Source organism: Haemaphysalis longicornis, unplaced genomic scaffold (assembly GCF_048455015.1).
Source record: "Haemaphysalis longicornis isolate Haplotype H1 unplaced genomic scaffold, Haemaphysalis longicornis Haplotype H1 scaffold_6, whole genome shotgun sequence".
Lineage (NCBI taxonomy): Eukaryota > Metazoa > Arthropoda > Arachnida > Ixodida > Ixodidae > Haemaphysalis > Haemaphysalis longicornis.
Window position 1 is genome coordinate 64,835,187 of NW_027526407.1, and position 18,044 is coordinate 64,853,230.

General features: G+C 52.3%; 3 pseudogenes; all 3 read left to right on the forward strand.

Moving 5' to 3' along the window:
- Positions 1-1,196: 1,196 nt before the first annotated feature.
- LOC144143057 (E3 ubiquitin-protein ligase MARCHF8-like) lies at positions 1,197-3,975 on the forward strand (annotated as a pseudogene).
- A 2,642-nt stretch (positions 3,976-6,617) lies between these two features.
- Positions 6,618-7,368, forward strand: LOC144143058 (E3 ubiquitin-protein ligase MARCHF8 pseudogene; annotated as a pseudogene).
- Positions 7,369-7,442: 74 nt separating this feature from the next.
- On the forward strand, positions 7,443-10,706 carry LOC144143059 (E3 ubiquitin-protein ligase MARCHF8-like; annotated as a pseudogene).
- The last annotated feature ends 7,338 nt before the right edge of the window (positions 10,707-18,044 follow it).

Genomic DNA, 18,044 nt, shown 5'->3' on the forward strand with positions numbered 1-18,044 from the left:
AAAGTGTAAGATGGAAACGAAAAAGGAGGGGGAGGAATAAACGTGTATCTGGAGTTGTCAGCCCTGGGGAATAGTCCTCATTCCAGGACCCCTTGAGTCCGTCCGGCTTCTTGGGCTCGCTGCACAGCCAAAGCTGGTCGGCAGGGTCCGAGCTGGACAGAACTCTCTCCCATTGCTCAGGGGAGGGGAAAGGCAGGGGTGGTGGTTTTATCACAGCCCCACATGATATGGTAGAGGGTGCCCGGAGCCTCGCAGAAGCGGCATTGCGAGGAGTACAGGGTGGGGGCCAGAATGTGTATTCTAGTGGGGTGGGGAAATGTGTTTGTCTGAATGCCTCGGAGGTGGCGCTCTTGTTTTTTTTGTGAGGCTGTTGTGCGCAGGAGGATACAGCATTCGTTCCAGACGGTAATGCTGAGTGATGTCATGGAACGGCATGAGAGGGGAGACCTGCCACTGCTCGCCGAACTCCTGGCTTGCCCGGTGGGTCAACTCTCGGGCACGGTGATGGGTAGCTTCGTTTCTAGACACGGCGGAGTGGGCTGGAGCCGAAATAATCCGGACGGGATGTCGAGGAGGATGCTCGAGTAGAATTTTTCGGGCAGGTCGTGATATGCAACTGCTGGAGAAGGTCCTACAGGCTTGTTGGCTGTCTGTGATTATTATTTCTGCCGAAGTTTGTGCAATCGCTAGGGAGACGGCCGCTTCCTCCGCCTGCAGAGAGTGGATGGTGGGAATCGATGCGCATGTAACGAGGTTTTCGGTAGTAGAAACCACAGCGGTCATAGCTCTTCGCCCGGGATATGAAGCGGCGTCTGTATAGACTGTGGCAGAGTTTCGGCCGTATTGATTAAGAATAGCTTTCGCTCTGCACTTCCCTACGAGGCTGCGTGTGAATATGCTTTACGCACTCTTCTCCTGATCTAAACTTTGGCGATGTGTCCAGGATTATATGGACACATCGCAAAAGTTTAGATCAGAAAAAAAGCGCGCAAAGCATATTCACACGCAGCAGCGCCTCGCGGTGATGTCTGACGTCGAATCTCGCGCGCTCCGTGGCACCTGCTGACTGGCCCATCTGCACGAGCCGTGGAACGCTTGCTGGCAAACTGATCGGGGAAGCCAGAGCAGCGCTTTCGCCTGTCGCCCCAACGGTGACCTGGCCCCAACGGCCTGCAGGCGAGCAGCATCAGGTAGGGATGGCGTGTCCCTCGGCGGCACCGTGTCAGGCGCGTCCTCTACCATCCAAGCTGCCGCCGGTGCAGCTGCAGCGGAAGCCCATGTCGCAGCGTACCAACAACTCCACGAACGGCGACAAGAGCCGCATCTTCCACTGCGAGAAAGCCGCTTATCTCGCCCTGCCACTGTGCAGGCAGCCTGCGCTACGCGCATCGGGCTTGCCTGCAGCGCTGGATCGAGTCATCTGAATGGCCCGTCTTCGCGACGCTTGCTCGCCACTAGCTCGGGGAAGCTCAAGGGACGTTTTCGCCTGTCGCCCCAACGGTGACCGGGCTTCAACGGCCTCCAGGTGAGCAGCATGGTGTAGGCAGCAGCGGCGACGTGTCCCTCGGAGGCACCCTGTAAGGCGCGTCCTCTATCATCCAAGGCGCCGCCGGTGCAGCCGCAGCGGGGGTCTTTGTCGCAGCTGTCCAACGGCTCCGCAAACGGCGACAAGAGCCGCATCTTCCACTGCGAAGCGGACGTGGAGAATCCGCTAATCTCGCCTTGCCACTGTGCGGGAAGCCTGCGTTACGTGCATCGAGCCTGTCTTCAGCAGTGGATCCACTCGTCCGGCGCCCGGTGCACCGAGCTGTGCAAGTTCGATTTCATCATGCACATCAAGACCAAGTCCTTCCACAAGGGGAGGAAGCCGGCGATGTCTTCAGATGAGCAGAGCATGGTTCTCTGGTCCGTCACTTGCTACGTGATAGCTATCGCGCGCGTGGTCTGGTCATCTGGTACATGATCATCTGTCAGACAGCCGACAAGACGTGTGATCATAGAATCCTTGACTGGCCCCTTTGGACCAAGCTGGCCGTCATCGCCATCTGCATCTCCGGCAGCCTTGTCTTGACGTACGGCCAGTGGAAGATGTGCGTGCATCTTATTCGCCGTTGGAGTCCTTCCGGCAGGGTCGTGTGCGTCCACAAGACGCACAGGGCAAAAACATGCTGGGTGCAAATCAGGTCAAAAATTGCGCCCACCTCCCCGCGCGGGGAACCCTGTGTAGATGCGACGCATCGTGGGGTTCACTTGGTGTTTCCGTTGGATTGTTTCTGAAATCGCGTGAAACGTGTCGGGAACGCGTATGATTATTATGTTTTATGATTATTATTATGTTTTATTGGCCAATCTTGGTCAGTCTCTCTAAGTGGTATGCTTGGAGCTTCGCTGTCGCAACGACCTCTACTCCATCATTGTTGCTGTAAGTGGGAGCTTCTTTTATTTTATTGCAAGTGTTAATCATTGCCCCATCATGCGTTGTATCAGTAGCATCTTGACGTAGTTTGAATGATTCAAGGATATAAGGAACGTTCGTAGCATTTGATTCTGTCTCGGTTTTGTGGCGGAGTGGGAAGAGCACCGTGTACCTCGCGTTCCGCCCACAGGATCGTGGGATCGAAACCGGGCGCCGCTATTATTTTTTTTATAGTGTAGGGGGAGGGGCGGACGACGACAACGCCGACGACGCTGCATGGACAAGGCGAGTGAATGAGATGCAGTCGCATCTAAAATAAAGTGATGGTGAACAGCAGTCCCGTGCTGTAGATGGCGCCATGAGGCGTTCCGATGTTTGCTGCAGCCCTGGGCTGCATACTTCCATGCGCTTTAGTATTTGCCCTGGATGCGTCATTGTAGAGGTCACGTAACACACAATTCAGAAAAGGGAATCAAAATTATAGCCTAAATTATTTAATTTCACGGGGAATAAAGCATCGTTTGGTGCCTGACAAGCACTGGGGGCACTAAAAATCTTCAAATATTTCCAATAAAACAAACTTGTATTTTGCCTGCATGACCTCTTTAAATTAAACCCTACAATCAATGAAATCACCTCTTTTTAAGGAGGTCTTTAAATGGTCGGCAACAGCCTGCACCTCCTGTAACGAGAGTAGTTGGTTGGTTGGTAAATAATTCCGGCTACCTCTCTCCGTAGGAAAACGTACTCTCCGTAGGAAAACGTAGGAAAGCTAGCGTACTTTACAGATGTGGGTGATGTCAACCGCACGAACGTACTTCTTCTACCTGTGATGCAGACGGTTCAAGTTATCGCCATTTTGTCTTGTTTGTTTCTTTTTTTTTGCTGTGCCCTTGCCTCACCAACTCCTGACGCAGTTTTAAAGAACATTGTCCTTGGCTACCAATTTCCAAATAGTTTGGCCTCTCTCGCTATCTAACCACCCAGCCAAAAGTTAGAGTTTCAACAAACAGCCCGGTTTGTATTTCGCGCGTTCGTTTTTCGCACTGCCATGATAGTAGTTCGCGTCGCGTCTGACAGATGGCGCCACTAGTCCACGGCGCGCGCGCCTCTCGTGGGACCTTGCTCTCGGTGGTGGCACTCCATCTCTGCAAGAGGTAGCGTCAACATCCCCCTCGCGAGGGGCACGATCAAATGCAGAGCATTTCCGGGGGCGCACGACGTTAAGTAGTTTGCGTTACGTTAATGTTGTTGCACTTGTGGCAACTGCTGACGAGAGAGCGCTCGTCAGCAGTAATTTGAATGAGTCAAGGATATAAGGCGCGTCCGTAGCCTCCTAATCTGTGTCGGCTTTGTGGCGCAGTGGGTTAAGCACCATGAACATTGCGTTCCGCCCGCAGGGTCGAGGGGTCGAAACCTGGCGCCGGATGGTACTTTTTTTTAATATATAGTAGGGAGGGGTGCGGTGCGGACTACGGACGCCAACGCGGGTGACATCGTGAGTTACTGAAATGCTCTGCATTTAAAACTGTATTGAATGCCTGCAGAGCTTTCGTTGACCGGGTCTAAGTCACCCGCTTGGGACGTTGCCGCTGGACCTTTTCGCCCGTTTGGGGGCGTCGAAGTTCTGCTGCTTCACTACCTCACAGGCCTGCTGGACGGCCCAGAGTTGTTCGTCGAGGCTGGGGCAGCACAGGGCAGCGGGCAGCCGCGGCGGGAGGGTTCCAGAGTTAGCACCGGAGTTAGCGGATCCTTGGTACAATCGCAGAGCATGTGGGTGAAGGTGGCTACCTCTTTGCGGTAGACTTTACATGTGTTCGTCGTGTAAATTTCCGGATACATTGTGATAGTGTGCCGGGCTAGGGTACGTGCGCGTCTGCAGTTGCCTGAGTGAGACCGCCTGTGGCTTGTCCAGCTTGTCGCTGGGCGGAGGGATGGTCCGTCGGGCCAAGGGGAAGGCCTTGGTGATTTCGTTGTAGCTCGTCATTCGATCTTTGGTGCTGTACCACGGACGGTCGTCGCCGGCGCGGTTTGTTAGCTCGCGAGCCCTGGCGTGCGTCGTTTCGTTGCCCGTACGATCGTTCTCAGAGACTTCCCCCATGTGTGCGGGGAACCACTGGAGTGGGGTTTGTGGTTCTAGCTCTCTGTGGACTTGGCGTCGGTTTAGGATTCAGGCCGCTCTCGGCGATATCCGTCCTTTGGCGAAGTTCCTGATTGCTTGTCTGCAGTCGCTTAGGACTGTTTTGCACGCCGGGTCCGTGAGGGCGAGGGCCACTGCTATTTCCTCCGCTTCTTCTGCGTGTTCGCATGCCATGCTTGCTGATATCTTTGTCGCCCCGTCTGAATCCACGACCGTCATGGCAAATCGGAAACCCCTCTCGTAATCGGCGGCATCCACAAATCGCGTACCCAGATCGTTGCCGTGGGCGTTGAGGTAAGTGTCTGCCGGATGGTGTCTGGGATGGTGACTTTATGTCCCTGCTGTGTGTGGCATCCGATGCGAAGGTTCTCGAGGATGTGGCGGCCAGCGTTCGTGCCAGACAACCTCTCCAGTTGCGAGGTACGCTGTGCCTCTGCGATTTCCTTCAGTGTGCTGTGGATGCCCAGCTGGAGCAGGCGGTCCGTGCCTGTGGATTCCGGCAGGGCCAACGCGATCTTGTAAACCCTGCGTATGAGGACGTTGATCTTGTCTTCGTCTTGCCTGTACCGGTTATGAAAGGCGGTGACATAAGCGATGTGGCAGACGACGAACGAGTGGATGAGCAGCGTGAGATTTTCCTCCCTCATTCCGTTCCTTCTGTTGGTGATTCTCTTGATGAGTCTGGTGGCGTCCATCTAAGAACTCGAGTTCTTAGATGGACACGTGTAGGTTGGCACACGTTGTTGGCATGGCGTTTTCATGACGTCAGAGCAGTGTATTTAACCTTGGGGTTTTCACTAATAAAGTTTAGTTGGAAGTGGCGCCTTGTCTGTGTCTACGTGTTTCTTATGGTCACCGTTGTTTAGCGCCTCAAATTTATTCAGTATGGTACAAGCTTTGCGCGACTTGGTGGAAGCTTCGCCAATTTCTTTTTGCCACGCACCACTTCGGTAGGTTCCAGTGCGTTGCATGCTATGTATGAAATGTGGTATAGTCACAGGGTGCGTTCTAGCCTCCCCTTCAGAAGGGTTCGTTGCCGTCTTCGCGGACAGTCAGCCATCATAAGACCCGTTCCAGTTCGAACAGAGCCGGCAAGGAAAACTGCTTCGCGGAGACAGCAAGGAAATCAACAGATTTGATTTGATTATAAGGTTTACGCTCCGATGCTACACAGGTGATGAGGCGTGCTGTAGCGGAGCCGGATTAATTTTTACCTGCTGGGGATCTTTAACGCGCGCCAAAATCGGGTACATACGGGTGTTTTTGCTCTTCGCCTCGATCACAAATGGGCCGCCACGTCCCCGCGTCCTCATGCTCAGCAGCGCAGCGCTTCGGCCACTGAGCCACCGCGGCGGGTGAATAAAGTCATTAACAATGCAGGCGATGTTTTAAGTAACGATGTCTTAAGTGAGAAATGACGCCAGCGCCACCTTTTTGTAAAATAGCGTTGTAACAAAGTAGCGTGTACTTTGAAATGTTTCGTATAATTTACTCGTTATGAGAATGCCTTTGTTCACTTTATAAATTGCGTAACGTCCGTAATGATGACGGTCTTTTTTTTTTTACGAAACTGTGGTTTCATTTTTTTGACGTGCCCGGTACGATGGTATTTTTTTTTGCTTTTTGCTGCGCTGCCACTGCGCCCTTCCCAATCTTTGCGCTTTAGACGTCTAATTAGACTGCTTCGTAAGCTGTGTACCATGCTGACCGCGTATTGGAATGCAGCGATAGTTGTTGACTTTACTTCTTGGAACATATCCACGTGGGGGATTTACCTGGAATCGGCAGCTGTGAGGCTCTAAAACGCCCAGTTCACAGTACCATAAAATGGAGAGGTAAAAGTTTAAATGAGGAAAAGAGTTCATAAAGCATTCATGCGCAGCGCCGGTGGAACGCCTCGTTCTGATGCGACGCCGAATCTCGCGCGCTCCATGGCACATGCTGACTGGCCCATGCTGGGCTGTGGAACACTTGCTCGATACTAGCTCGAGGAAGCCATAGGGACGCTTTCTCCTGTCTCCCCAACGGTGCCTATGCCCAAACGGCCTCCAGGTTAGCAGCATGGAGTCGTTGGTGGTGACGTGTCCGTCGGAGGCACACTATAAGGCGAGTCCTGTACCACGCAGCCGCAGCGGAGGCCGTCGTCGCAGCCCACCAACCGCTCCATGAACGGCATTATGTGCCGTATCTTCCACGGTGAAGCGGCCGCAGAAAACCCGCTCATGTTGCCCTGCCACCGTGCGCTCAGCCAGCGCTACGTGCACCAGGCCTGTCTACAACGGTGGATCGATCCCTCTGACGCCTGGTGCTACGAGACGTGCAAGTTCGACTTCATCATGCACACCAAGACACAGCGCAAGTGGAGTAAACTGGCGATGCCTTCAGAGGAGCAGAGGGTGGTCCTCTGGTACGTCACTTTCTACGTGGTGGTGATCACGCGCGTGCTTTGGTCGCCGTACATGCAGTACAGACAGTACAGGGCCGCCTGGACGGTGCCCTTTGGACCAAGCTCGTCGTCGTCGCCATCGGCATCTCGTGCGGCCTCGTCTTCACCTTGGTTCAGAGCAAGATGTATTTGCAACTTTTTCGCCGGTGGAGAGCCTTCAACGGTCATCTTTGTCCAGGACGCGGTCATGCCACACAAGGGCGCAGCGCTGCCCACAGCCGCCTACCTCTCGGGGTGCTCCTGGTTCAGGGCACCACGTCGTCGAAGCGGTCGCCACCAGACAGTGTGCACGACGGCCCCACCAAAATAACTGCGACCGAGAACATGAATACCGTCGCGCCCGGCCCCTACGGCATTGCCAGCTGAGCAGTCGGCCTTTTTGTGATAAATGGGAAGGCTCAGCGCCCGGTATATATGCTGCATGCATGCAGTGCGCATATATGTGTGTATACGTGCATAGGTAAGCACGACGGTAACACTGGCGGTGTCACTGTAAGACCTGTCATAGACACTGTTTTCCAGTGGTATTCTATACTCGGGTGCAAGTTAAGGACGGCAATAGCTCATGTAGTGTTTCACTCCGCCAAAGCGACGGACCCGGATGTCAACGCGCCCGCGTTTTGAAACTAGATCACGCTTAACGGGTAACATCGTCTTGTTTTTCCCACCTACTCTTTTTTGCAGTCGCTGTGCAATTTAAAAGAAGATCAATGGCGAGAAATCCCGAATACGCCTTGTGTCACGTTCAAAATACTCGTAAGGTACTTTTTGCGGCACGCGGAATAACCGCCGGCTTAGGAGCAACTTCCGTTGTCCGTTCGTTGCTGGGCTAAAGATGTTGCCTTCTGTGCGTAGCTACGGTGCCGCACGCGTGATTTTGGTTTTCCGTGTACGTTTTGCTTTTGCTTTCCCCTGGCAATTCCCCTGCCAGTCCCTGAGGTGCATGCCGTAAGGCTGTGCGCCTCAGTACGTTAGCCCTAAGGTGACAAGTTAGGCTTTAGGAAGTTATGTCAAACGTCACATTTCGAGGTCTAGCACCTGCAACCGGCACCCACTCGAAAAAAATTCAGGGAAGCTTGCACTCCGGCGCAAGACCTGAATGACGAAGCTGTTGTAGGTGATTACTGATGGACACAAAGTTGAGTTTTAGTATCGTTGTGGTGTCGTGGTTGACGTGGGCGGCATGCCATTTCAAGGACCTTATGTTGACCAAGGCAGATTGAGCTCGTCGTTTCGGTAGGCGTGTTCGTACGCCACCCTGCAAGCGCGACTTATCGTCTCTAGCAGATGCTTTGCACGCCGAGCGTCTCGACGCCCGACCTCTTCGTCGACCAGGCGAACTATCCGCGGCTGGGTCATGTGGAATGAATGATCACCTACAACAGCTTCGATATTCAAGTCGCGGCTCTTCTACGGTACAGAGCGCATGCGCACGACGACACGAGGACGAACGAATGAAAGGCGTACGCTGTGCGCGTCTTCCTCCTTTGGAGCAAGTGTTGCCACGATACGGCGAACGCTGGAGTGTTTAGTGGCCAATGTTGGCCAATCACCCTAAGTGGGTGGTTCAGCTTGACGAACGTGCGCTCGAGGTACGCGCGCACGAGCGCTGGGCCTTCACCTTCTCTGCGCGCACGAACCCCAAACTTACGGCCAGTAACAACAACTCCGCTGTTAAAAAGTACTCACTATACACCAAGTAGCAGGTACCAATTCACGCCGTATGCCCAAAACTGAAACGTTAGGTAGACGGGGTGCATACCCGAAAGTTGGTGCTGTTATTTAAAAAAAAAACTGGCGCATACCTCCGGAGTAGAACACACTAGCAGTGGTAGGCTGCCAACCAAGGAATCCATCACGATGAAGGTTCACATTCAGCCATCAGTTTCAGTTCAGTTTCAGTTTATTGTAATCGATAACAAAGGTACAGTGCATGGTGATTGATATTACAGAAAGAGGTCCCGAAGTGCGGCACTGCGGTGGGACCTCTTGTAAATGAACAGTATGACAATATAACGTTCAAGCAATCGCAACAGAAGGAACTTAAAAAAGAATTTATGCGATAATTATTGCAACATTACACAACACTGACACAAAATAACTTTGTTCACAAAGCAAGCACACGTCTCAGTTATACAAAAAAGTGCAAAGACAAAAGAGGCAAAAAAAAATGGGGACAATTAGAAAAAAAAATCGTCATCGTTAAATGGAGGAGTGCATGATTTTTTTCATGCTATAAGTTGCTGTGTTTGAACTCGCAACTTTTTAAATTGCTTGTTTTTACCATTCTTCCACATTTTTCTCCGCCCTTATTTGACTTCAAAATACTGTGGTACCGGGGTCCTTGCCCAGAAAGTTCCCCAGAAAGACACTGCGTCCTTGCTCAGGGTTCCCCAGAAAGACACTGCGCCCCCTAAAACCACACCTTTACTGGGAGTCCCGTTCCACCAAGGTCCACTCCTCAGCCGATGCGGCTGCGCACACCTAGCCCAGTCGAGTCCGCCATGTTCTGTTCTAGGTCATGTCGCGCCACATACTTCTCTTCACCCGGCACACGTCCATCCTTTGGGTTGTCCCCCGCCACTGTTGCCCGGTTACCACAATACCTACAGCCGTCTTAAATTATATCTATACAGCGGCCCGTAGCTAGATTCGAACATTTCTCCTACCAATAATTTTTATCCAATCCCCTGATTGGGTCTGAGTCGCTACCGAGAGTATTTTGCCATCAGCATCACCATAATCATCGCCGTCATTTCACGTGCTCAGTGGCACACGCCGACTGGCCGGTCTGCACGAGCTGTGGAACGCTTGCTTCCCACTAGCTCGGGAAAGCCAGAGTGACCCTTTCGCCTGTCACCCCAACGGTGGCCCGGCCCCAACGGCCTCCTGGTGAGCAGCGTGGAGCACCCAGTGCTGGCATGCCCTTCGGAGGCACCGTGTAAGGCGCGTCCTCTATCATCCGAGGCGCCGCCGGTGCAGCCGCAGCGGAGGCCCTCGTCGCAGCCCTCCAACAGCTCCACGAACGGTGACAAGAGCCGCATCTTCCACTGCGAGGCGGACGCGGAGAACCCGCTCATATCGCCCTGACACTGCGGGGACAGCCTGCGCTACGTGCATCGGGCCTGCCTGCAGCAGTGGATCGACTCCTCTGACGCCCGGTGGTGGGAGCTGTTGAAGTCCAACTTCGTCATTCACACGAAGACCAAGTACTTCCACAAGTGGAGGAAGCTAGCGATGTGATTAGAGGAGCCGAGCGTGTTCTCTGGTCCGTCACTTTCTACGTGGTGAAAATCGCGCGTGTGTTCTGGTCGCTGTACATGCTTGTCCACGGGATGGCTCGTGGCAGCCTGGAGTGGCTCCTCTGAACCAAGATCGTCGTGGCCACTATCGGCATCACTGGTGCCCTCTTCTTGACGTATGTTCAGCGCAAGATGTACGCGCAGCTCATTCTCCGTTACCGGGCATTGAGCAGGATCATCTACGTCCAGGACGTGCCCGTGCAGGACAAGGATGTCGCGCAACTCAGAGCGGCATACCTCTCGCCGCCGGTGGCGGTCCGAAGCACCGTTTTGTCCAGGCGGCCGACTCCAGCCCACGATCCGGAGGTCCGTCCAAGGACACGAGACCCGACACATATAACGCCGACAACGCAGGCAGTTCAGCGGCCGACATCTTGCGATACGGACAGACCCTTAGCCTAGTGTTCCTGTTTGCCTATGCATTGGTTTGGGCCACGGCAGCGCGTGCAGCGCCGCGGGACGTCATGCCGAAGGCAGAAGCTGCCCTATACTGATGGCATAGTCCCTCGTGTGCGCGTGTAGTGACTTCTCCTGGTGGCACAGCTTCCGTGACGCGGACGCGTTCTCTGTTTTTCATGTGCGCAATTCTAGGCTTGCAGGTGGCCGTTGGCTTCTCACCGCGTGGTAGTGTTTCGTCCATCTGCGCGAACTTTAGGGCCTTGATAAAATGTCTGCCCTTCTGCCACTTCTCTTTCATGCCAATCTTCTGTTCATGCTTGTTGTGAAATTTTTTGCCGCATTGATGTTCTGAATTACGAGAGAAAAACGCTTGTGCGGGCATTCCTTTTACTTTGTTTTGAATGTGTTAGGCGCGGATGACGCATTCAAAACTTGTTCTTTATTCCGGCCTTCTTTCCTAGGCAACGGGCCACCCCTTTGCCAAATAAAGATTTATACATACACTTGGTCACAGAAATTTTTCGTTCTATTAGCTTGTCAATATTTGGCATGTCTGCAACGGCATACAATAAAACCGCCTCGGCATTCTTCTCGCACTGGAACATGACTATTAGTTTTTATTTCTATATCGCTCCAGGGAAATAAAATTTTTGCGTGTTACATAACGTGAACGGGGCACGTAAACAACGAAACGAGCTGTTAGGGAGATCTATGGATATTGTGTAGCTCTTTATCTGCCATTTCTTTTTCTTAATTGTACCGAGGCTAGTTTATTTGTCATACATGTTCGTCATGGAGCTGTAAACGAAAAACCCGTGTGCTAATAATGCACGGGCTTCTATTGGGTGATATGCATAAAGAAAACGTATCTAGCTCATGCTTCACCAGAACTATTCCAAAACAAATCCTATGACAATTGGACGCTAAAACTGTCATTACTCCAACACCTTGCCGCCGCTCTTAAAAATCATACTGGTCGCTAAAAAGTTCTACATGCGCGAGAGTGGATCATAGTGTGGTGAAAAATTGTGCTAGGGGTTATCATCCGCGCGGATTTTCAAAGGGGCGATCAAATATCTGCCGTGATGCTACGCCTAAATTGCTCCACGCTGACCGGCCACGGAGTTGTTGTTGTTGTTTCACGTCTTTATTTCACTTAAATTGCCCGTGGGGGGCTGCTGTGAAATGGGCAAAAAAAAGAAAAGAAAAACCCTTAAGGGGATCAAAAATGAAGAAGCGAGGTCCTGGGGAGTTGCGGATAGGGGGCCCACGGCGCCATTGTTCATTGCGGAGGTATTCCGGTGTGCCCCTCAGGCGGTATGCCCGAGGGCGAGGAGCCTGGCGCCAGTGGGCGGAGCAGCTGGATCCAGAAGGAACTCGTCCAATACCCTCCAGAGCTCGACGGCGGTCGCAATTGGGGTAGATGAGTAGAGAGAGAGAGAAAGAGAGAAATAACTTTATCTTCCAAGCAAGGGGGTTAGGAACACGTGGTGGCCGCCGGAGGAATGCTGGCGGCAACAGAGGCGGCTCGGTCGACCAGAAGTAGCTGAACTCCCGGTTGCGAGCTGCACAGCGCGGCCTCCCACTGCTCGATGCTGGAGATGGGGGAGGGAAATGGGCTAATGGTGAATTACATTTGGAGAGCAGGAGCACTCAAAAGCACTCTGAAAGTGCTCGCTCCTGAGCAGGCGTGTTTCAGTGGTCGAACAGGAGTAGGAGCACTGTCATCCAGCGGTAGAGCGAGATCGCTTTCGCTGCTCCGAGAGAAGTCGGGAGCAGTCCGATCTGCTCCCGCTTGAAAAGCGGAGTAAGCACAGTACGAAGGAAGTCACATGACCTTAACGTCATATCTCCCCCCCTCCCCCTACTTTTTTTTTTTTTTCTCCCGCGCATTGTCGCGGCTCGGCGAGCGCGGCCCGGAGAGCGCGGCGGCATCCACCGTGCATTTGCAAGTTTGCGGAATGGGCAGCGAGCCGTACGAGCATGCGAGTGCTTCCTGCCGCCACACGTGCTTTGCCCGGCTTTGCTCACGCATGCTTTTCCGCATATTGCTGGGATGCTTAAAGGCCGGAATACGTGGAGCGAACTTTCACGACGACATTCGCGCGGCGGGAAATCTCCCGCGGCAGCACGCCGTATGTTCGTCGGGCTGAGCTGCATGGCTACATGGCTACATGGAGCGACGACACGGCGCGTGCCGCTGGGTTGCTCTCAGTGACCTCCATGCCAAGAATCAACGGTGCCGTTCAGTGAACAGACCCAGTGAAGGAGCTTCCCGCCTTGGTTGTTTGTCATTTAACGATTCTGCTTGGGGCGGGGGCGTTTATTCTACTGAAATATTCGTTCTCAGTTCTCAAAAACGCTAAAGGCAGAAAAAAAAAAGAAATACGGACGGCGCCTTGGAGATTCGAACCAGCTACTCCAAGAACAAGACGGCATTTTAACCTCTACTCCACCCCGAGAGATGGCGCATATGGGCAAAATACAACCTCTTAATACGGCTGGATGTTACTTGTTTTTGTCCTATTTGAGAGGCCCTAGTAGTGATACCGCCTGTTCCTCACTCGCTGATCTTGCAGAAGGGCCTCATATTGCTACTACTACAAGTAATGTAGCCGGATCGGCCTTATTTAACCTGATAAATGCTATCGTGCATGCCCATCTCGGCGGCACAAGCAACACAAGCCACGACAGTCGGGTCGGGACGGTGTTTTCCCCTCGTCGTTTTTTCCTCTCCCACCTGCTCTAAGGGTGCGTGCCGCATTCAAATGGCAGGTGCAGTGGCCCTGCTCCCGCGTGCTCCCGAGTGTTCTGCCCCCTACTCCTCACTGCACGACGCCACTGCCCCTGTTCTCTCAATGGAATTCGCCATAAGAGGGCAGGCTTCGTGGGACACCTGGCACCGCCGGCATAAGCACCTGTCCGTTCACGCACGGTGCGGCGAGCAGCCGAAGGATGGCGGCACATACGCGCAAGAATAAACACAGGCCGTGGCCGGTATCTTGTCACCGATCGCCAAAATAGTAATCACCGCAAAAACAAAGTTCCACATACTAGAAAGGGTACGATGGCGTGGTGAATAACTGCGTTAGAGATTGCCATTTGCAATTGAAGCGAATGCAGCGTTGAAATACCTGTCGCGGTACTAATCCTAAAGTTCCCAACATCCGAGCAACTTAAAAATTAGCGCAGAGAGAAGGACGGAAGAAGCGGCAAACTAAAGCGCTGACAATCAAACAAATCGTTCCCTAGTTGTTCGTCTCGGCGCTCTAGTTTGTCGCTTATTATGCCCTCGTATTTGCGCAGTTAAAATGCTGTTGAAGTGTTAAATATGCGTACCCAACTAGCGCAATGTCTAGCCTTAGAAACTTTAACAACCAAAGACGGCTGCAAGCTGCTGGGGAAGACCTTCTAAAACTCATCACATGCGACCGTGTTGCGTTTAGGTTCCTCCAACTTTTGTGGGGGCCCCCAACGCTGGGTTGCCCTAATCGAAAACTGCCTATCACCCCAAATCATTACACCACAACGTGTTTCGCCTCGTAACAGCCTCGACGTCTGTGAACAGTCGTGAGTTTTCCAGCGGTTGGTCGATGAACTTGATGCTAGAAAAAGGCAGGTTCCCTGCAAACAGACAAAAGAAGAAAGGCTTACGATGCAAATATAAGTTTCCTCGGCGCGGACCTAATGATACGTAAACATAGGTGCGACTGCACCCAATTACGAGCTACCGCGAGATTACCCGGTTGTACAGGAGCGCCAGGTGCAGGCTTCCCGTGCCGCACCAGCTACTCGAACGCAAACAACAAACGATCGTGCGCCGCGCACAAGCGGGGTCACTGGCTCACCCAGCTTTACTGCACAAGATGTTCCCGCCAGAACACGACCCCATCTGCCCGTTCTGCAAAGAGACTGAAGGCACTGTGCCGCAAATACTGGCGGAGTGCACTCAGCTCAAGAATCCCCTACCTTCCCTACGCCCCCCCCCCCATCCCCCCCCCCCCCCCCTACCCGAGCGATGGGAGATCTTGATGTCCAGCCCCGACCTGTCGACGCAGCAAGAGCTCGCGTCCAGGGGTCAGGAGCTATTGGACTCGTATGGGACTTGTGAATAGGGTTCCACCCCGTCTGACGCCTGCGAGCGTCACTTGAAATGTTCTCTGCAAAAGTTGTTTCTCTCTCTCTCAAAACTCACACTGAAGGCGTTGAAAACCCCCGTTTATACATTTGCGGATAAGTTGTCACGAAAAGTAAACATATCAACCGTGTACCGCAAGGCGGTGACCGTTAATAAAATCAGGGCATAACTAAGAAACCATTGGAGGGGAAGTAGGCACTGCTTAAGTCAAACTGGAGATCCTACGAGCACTCTTAAACGTGTGCGGAAAAGCCATACGCCCACGTTACCGCGTAGTAATGACCAGGCAATGCGCGCCGTACGCGCGGGTGAGATAACTACCGAGCGACACGTTTTCGTAGCTATTGCAAGGTATTCGTTGAGCGCGCAGTCTGGCACATAGTCACGTGGCAAATACTTTATACTAATTAGCTAGTTGGTGGCAACTACAGACGCGGCGGTGTTGCCGATGACAAGCGAGTCGTCGTTTGCTTGCCCGAAATATTAGGCCAGTAGACCACCTTTTAAGTGCGAATGCACTTCTTAAAGGGACAGACAACCGATTTTTGTCGAGTATATATTCTCTATCCCAAATGAAAGGGCATCACTTAAAGCACCTTGACGAGAAACGGTTTTGCTGATAACGCCCTAGAACTATTTAAATCGAATTTTTTGATCTACGAGCCGTATGTGTCCCTCCCAAAACTAATGCTGGCAACCATGACATAAAGTAGCTCGGCACCATACTTTTGTCTGTATGCGAAATGAAAAACAATATTTAAAAACTTGTTCCCAGCTAAAAAAGTTTGAATCGCAGGCTTTCCTGTTCCTTTATGAGTTTTTTTAATGCAACGGTCTATTTTGCCCGAATGCGCCATCTGTTGGGATAGACGATAGGTAGAATCTGGCTTCACGTTGTGGAGGCGGGAAGTTCGATTCTCCCCGAGCGCGATGTTTTTTTTTTTTTTTTTAAGCTGCCGTTGGCGTATTTGGAAACTGAAATCACATATTTTGACAGAACAAACGCCTCTGCCTCAGGCAGAATCGTCAAAGCTCCTTCACTGGGTCTGTTTACTGAACGCTGCCGTTGATTCTGGGCATGGAGGCTCAGTTAGCCACACTGAGAGCAACACAGCGGCGGCGAGCGGCGTGTCTCAAAAAATTTCAAAATAATGCTAAAAAATACATATACAATTTAAGCTTGTACAAATACTTGTGTTAAAAGGTTCCCAATACGTAAATAAACATTTACGCAGTTACAGTAGCTGTTAGGTTTGCAGGTCACGTGACAGGGACACATATTGTAGTGCCAAGTTTCGACACTACGAACCGCCACCCTTCCGTTTTCAGGAAGTTTGCTGCCAAATTAAAATTATTTCCGCCAGTTTGTTTAGAAATTGCTTGTGGTTGCCGGGCTATATAAAACGTTGGCTTTCATATGAGCTAGAGAACATATACGCGACAAAAATCGGTTGTCTGTCCCTTTAAGCGAGCCGGAATCGTCCGCCGCCGTCCGCATAGCAACAGCTGCGGGTGCGCGCGCTCCTCGTCTTCCCTAGCAACGGGGGGAGATGGGCGCGCGCTGCGTGGCCGCTGACATGGCACATACCCACGTGGGGGATCGTCCGCCGCCGTAGTCCGCATAGCAACAGCTGCGGGTGCGCGCGCTCCTCGTCTTCCCTAGCAACGGGGGGAGATGGGCGCGTGCTGCCTGGCCGCTGACATGGCACATACCCACGTCGGGGATTGGCCAGGAATCGGGCGTGAGAAGGGCTAATGCACCCACTTAAAGGAGTACTGACACGAATTTTCAAAGCTGAGATCCGCTCTAGCAACAAGAACAACGACAACACAAATAGGTGTCTGTGAATAAATGCATCTTTCTTTCTTTGTAGTTGTGTGTGTGTGTGTGATCTCTCTTTCGCGAACATTACCGAACCGCGCAAATTCAACTCGTGCATTCGCACTTTCACATTCTTCCCCTCGGGGAAATGCGGGGAATTTTTTTGTGTAAGTTGCATGAAAACCTCGAACAGGGGAGCATACGGCGGCCACAACAAAAGCCACGTGGTTTCACAAGCACAGGAAATGTGCCCTAGCAGACAAAAACTTACTAACCTGGAATTATGCGAGTGACGTCACTCGTAGGTGGCGCCACAGTTTGTCTTCGAGGTCAAGGCCACTCTAGCTAGGCCATTCTTTGTAAAATTGCCTTTCCTACGCTGCTTATGTGTGTTGAAGTGAAGCCTATTTATAATGATGCTGTCGGTTAAAAACGTTAGGAAGGCCTCATTACCCCCAACCTGAGCCAGCAGCACCCCATAATACACAAGACTCACGAACCTGGTGACGAATTAAAACAGAGGCGCTATAAACATGAAAATTATACATCCCATCCCACCCACCATTTAATCCCAAAGCTGCGCAACCTGGAACGCACCAGACACCAGCTGTCACCTCCTGTGGGAGTGTGTTAAATATCGCAACCCACTCCAATCACCCGCCTTGGAGCAGAGGGAGCATAGGCTGACCCGATGCTGCTACCCACATGCTACTCGACTATGATCCTACCTGACGGAAGCCCACCCCATCAATAGGTTAGTGGTAGAAGCGCAAAGGCTCACGGGCACATCACCTACTCCCTCCACTTCCCGTTCCAGAGCTCTCCTGTCCTGTAGTGCGTTGGCTTTTCCCGTGCGTGTTAGCGCGTTTTGTCACAGAGTGCTTACCTTTCAGAAAGGAGACAGGTAGCATCTATCGTTGCTATTCATTGGAGGCGCGATGCATGAGCGTTTTTTTCGGTGGAAACAGATCAATAGCACGCACACAGGCACGTGAAAGACGCCGGCGGACGGGAGACAAGGTTAGTTCTCGAGCCCGAAGTGGCAGGAGCAGACGACGTATACCGTGACGCTTTGCGCTTCTACTGATAACCTATATTCGGGGGAATTTATGAACCTTCACCCCTTTTTCTCCAACAGGCAAGAGAACCATCCTCGTGCAATAAATTTATTCATAATTCATTTTGTAACGATGCAGCGAGCGCTGAAGATTTGGACGCGGGCGAATAAAAAGCATTTATAGTCTACGCTCTGAGCACTTGGACGTGGCAGGTAGTTGTTAAGTGCGGGAATTGGCTGGACCCTCGAGTGCTCTGCTACTCCTTAGACGGCCATAACATGAGCTCGTCGTCGTCTTCGTCCGCGAGGTCAAACAGGGCGGGA